General features: G+C 35.0%; 1 non-coding gene across 1 annotated transcript; it reads right to left on the bottom strand.

Annotated features, from left to right (window-relative positions):
• LOC112063673 (U6 spliceosomal RNA) lies at positions 1-106 on the bottom strand. The gene has a single exon (XR_002891114.1). It is a non-coding gene; the product is annotated as a U6 spliceosomal RNA (small nuclear RNA).
• Positions 107-4,626: the final 4,520 nt, after the last annotated feature.

Here is a 4,626-nt window from a genome sequence, read left to right as displayed (position 1 = left end):
AAAAATATGGAATGCTTCACGAATTTGCATGTCATCTTTGCCCAGGGGTCATGCTAATCCTGTCTGTATTGTTCCAATTTTAGTCTATGTGCTGCTAAGTGAGCACTGGTGCCTATTCTTATAAGACACTACCGTGTGTGTGTGTGTGTGTGTGTGTGTGTGTGTGTGTGTTTGTGTGTGTGTGATTTGAAAGAAACAAGCCTGAAGAAACAGAGGCAGTGTAGACAGTACAGGCAGGGAACTTCTGGTGAAAAAGTAACTATTAAAACCTAGAGAAGGAGAGATCGCCACAGACAAGGCAGGTCAGAGGGGAATTCTTTGCAGAAGAGATGACTGAGCTACCTGAGTATCTGAGGTATGTTATTGGACATGCCAGCAGGGTACCCACCACCTGATTGTGGGTTGGCAGAATGCCTTAGACCAGCTTTTAAGAAAGGCTGTTTTAGCCTGGGAAGGAGGCCTGGGCTGCCAGCGTCCTGTGTTAAGGCTTGGCAGCCTCTCCAGATGGAGAGTTTTGTTGGCATGCCACACTTTGAGTGGAGCATTTGTTTCACAGGTAATCCAGTCCCAGCAAAAGTGAGGCTGCCTAAAATGACAGAAAAAAAAAAAAGAAAGAAAAAGAGATACATTTTGGATGAGTTACATGCAGTTAATGGATTTTCCTGCTCTGTTCTCTCCTTTCAAATGACCTACCTTCGCTGAGATATAATGACTACCCACTCTATGAACTTCTTGCATTAAAAAGTCTTTATTACAAATTCAAAAATTTACAAAATTGGACATAATGCTACAAGGAACCTTTGGGTATCTATCACCCAGCCACAAAGTAAACTCATGGCTGCTTTAGTTTCATTTATACTCTCTCTGCCAGAGTACTTAAAACACATCCCCCAAATCATTTCATTTCACCTGTAAATATTTATGTATGTCTTTCTAAAAGATAAGAAGTTTTAAAAAGAACAATCTTAATATCATTATTACAAGGAAAAAATTAGAAAATTCTTAGCATCATCAAATATCTAGTTAGTGTTCAAATTTCCACAATTGTCTCCTATTTTTCTTCCAGTTGAATTAGGATCTAAATAAGATTCACACATTGCAAGTGGTTGATATTTCTTTTGGTCTCTTCGATTTATAGATTTCCCTGCCCTCTTTTCATTCCCTTGTAATTAGTTTATTGAAGAGACTAGGTCGTTTTCTACTTTCCAGACAGGACTGCACCACTGTGGTGTCACCTACCTTGCTCCTGTGTCCCTTATATTTCCTATAAAATGGCAGCTAGATCTACTGACTTGGTCTGATTCAGATTTATTTGTTTATTTTCAAGGCTACATTGTTGTGTGCTTCCACCAGCCAGCACTTAATGACCGGTTGTCTCCTTTGTGATATAACAGCCATTGATAATCATTACCCAGAACCATGATTTCATTTGGGGGTTTGCGAAACGGTGGCATTCTAACTCTGTCATTTTTCCTCATTTATTACATGAGCTATTTCTATAAAGAACTGTTTCCTTATCAACTATATGGTTAACTTATGATATAGTTTAATCAGGAAAAAAACAGGTTAAATGATTGATTCTTCCCCTACACTTACCAGTGTTCAGAATTAGTGGGTTGGTTTCCTTATATCCTCCAGTGGTGACCAATGAGGCTTTTTGTTTTATAGGGGCTCATGAATTTAAACATACTCCATGTGTTTCAACCATTGCAGTTATTGTTTTCTTGGATGCTAAGGTTTTGCTGTTTCTGGTCAGTGAGTAGGATCTTCTTTCCTGAGTTGCTTCCTAAGTTCTGACACAACCATGACTTCAGTTGTCATTGACAGATTCCTTGCTTTTTGGAAACAAAAGGTGTCCAACCTTGGAAATGAAAATATTTCTTAAAGAGAAAATATGCTGTAAGTTTATACTGATATTTTCAATTAAACTTTAGGATTACAGGGCTTTGCTTAACTTCTGTGATTTTATTTTGAATCTTTTCCTTTTATGCTAAGAATCTTGGTTCTTAATGACAATAGCATTATTGCTTATTTGCTTTACCCCATTTTTAACACACACATATATTCATATAAAATCAATATCAAATATATGATTAGTGAAAATATTATTATATCAAACAATATCAAATATATGGTTAGAGAAAATATTATTATTATTGCAGTTCTTAGGTATATCCTACTAGAGACATATAGTTGAATTACTGTATTTTCAAACCATTTAAAATAACACACCTCTGCATAATTAAGCTATCAACTCAATGTGCAATTAGGGTCCTTTATTTTATTTTGCCCTTGATTTTAGGAATTGCCTTTTTCATTCTGATTTAACATTTTCATGGTTCTAAAGTTGAATCTAAAAAACAAGGTATTATTCAGAGAAGTCCACCTTCTATCCCAAACTCACCTCTCTTTTTTCTCCTTTCCCTTTAGACAACAATTTTATTTACTTTATGGTTTATCCTTCCATAATTTTTTACATAAGCAAAACCACACATGAATACATATATACTCTCTTAGATAGATGGTAGCTTATTATATACACTTTAGTCCACCTTTTTTTTTTTCCCCACTTAGCATTACATTCTGGAGATCATGGCATAACAACGTATAGATATTCCACATTCCTTCCTATAGTTGCATGGTACTTCACTATCTGAATGTGTTATAGTTTATTCAACTAGGCCCGTATTGATGGACATTTGGGTTTTTGCTCTTACAAAAAAAATGTGGTCATGTTTTTGTGTTTCTGTCAGTGTTTCTTTAGGAGAGATTCCTACAAATAGGCTTCCTGGGTCAGAGTGCCTGTGTTATTTTGCTAGATATTGCTAATTCCCCTTCATAGTGTTTGTACCTTTTTGCATTTCTTTCAGCAATGATGGGAGTGCCTATTTTCTCAAAGCTGGAACAAAAGAGAATTTATCAATCTTTTTGATTTTTGCCACTCTGATAGATGAAAAATGGTATATTAGTATACTTTAGGCTTGCCTTTTTTTTTTTTTTTTTTTTTTTTTTTTTTTTTTTTGTGGTACGCGGGCCTCTCACTGCCGTGGTCTCTCCCGTTGCGGAGCACAGGCTCCAGACGCGCAGGCTCAGCGGCCATGGCTCACAGGCCCAGCCGCTCCGCGGCATGTGGGATCTTCCCGGACCGGGGCATGAACCCGTGTTCCCTGCATCGGCAGGCGGATTCTCAACCACTGCGCCACCAGGGAAGCCCTAGGCTTGCCTTTTATTATGTGCACAATCAAGATCTTTTCATATAAATAGGAGGCATTTGTATTTAGTTTTTCTGTGGTTTGTCTGTGCATATCTCCAGTCTTATTTTTTCTCTATAGGATTATTTGTCTCTCATTCTTTTTAAAATTCTTTATATATTGGAAATATTAACTCTTTATCTATGATAAAAGTTGAAAAATTTCCCTTTTGTTATTTGTCTCTTTCCTTTCCTTATGGTGTTTTTTTACTATGTAAGTAAGCAATTTTTTTTTTCTTATTTTCATGTAATAAAATTCATTAATCTTTTCCTTTATGGCTCCTAGATATTGAGTCAGAGGTAGGAAAGTTCCCCCTCCCACCTGGATTGTAGAAAATTCAGACTTGTTTCTTCTATACTTGTATTGATTCATTTAATACATTTAACTTTCTCATACACTTGGAATTTATCTTAGTATACGATGTGGGGAATGAATACAATTTTTTCTTTTTACATGTGACTATTCAGTTAGCCCATACCTTTGATTAAAAAGAACATCATTTCCCCCACTAATTTGAGATTCTGCCTTCATGGTATACTAAATTTCCAAATACAGTTAGATCTATTTCTTGATTTTCTATTTTGTTTTATTGGTCTATGCATGTAACACCACCACACTCTTTTAGTTAGCAACATTATAATATGTTTTAAAGTCTGATGAGGCTATCCCTTTCTTACTTCTCTTTCTTTTTTTCCAGCTGTTCTTTTAAAAAAAATTTTTCAGGATTTTCCCCTCTTGGCTATTCCTGCTTATCTGTTCTTCCAAATGAATTTTATAATAAACTTATCTAGCTCCAGAAAGAAATTTAGTCATATTTTTATTGGATTATATTAAATTTATGAGTTATATTAAATTAAATTTTATGAATTAGCTTAGGGAGAAATCTTTGATACTGAGTCTTCTTATCCAAGATATGGTATATCTTTCTATTCATACAAGGTTATTTTTGTGTATTTTTAAATTGTTTTGTAGTTTTTCTTCATAGAGGTTTTGGGCATTTCTTGTTAAATTAATGCCGTCACATTTAATTTTATTTGGCTTTCACAAAGGGAGTTTTCTTTTCCAATATAAACCGATTTTTGTTTCTATACATGAAAATTTGATTTTTTTAAAATTTTTTTATTTTATTTTATTTTTTTTTAACATCTTTATTGGAGTATAACTGTTTTACAATAGTGTGTTAGTTTCTCCTTTACAACAAAGTGAATCAGTTATACATATACATATGTTCCCATATCTCTTCCCTCCTGCGTCACCCACCCTCCCACCCTCCCTATCCCATCTCTCTAGGTGGTTGCAAAGCACAGAGGTGATCTCCCTGTGCTATGCAGCAGCTTCCCACTAGCTATCTAATTTACATTTGGTAGCGCATATA

The sequence above is a fragment of the Physeter macrocephalus genome, chromosome 16 (assembly GCF_002837175.3).
Source record: "Physeter macrocephalus isolate SW-GA chromosome 16, ASM283717v5, whole genome shotgun sequence".
Taxonomy (NCBI): domain Eukaryota; kingdom Metazoa; phylum Chordata; class Mammalia; order Artiodactyla; family Physeteridae; genus Physeter; species Physeter macrocephalus.
The sequence above is the reverse complement of the archived record's forward strand: the minus strand, read 5'-3'. Positions and strand labels throughout refer to the sequence as shown.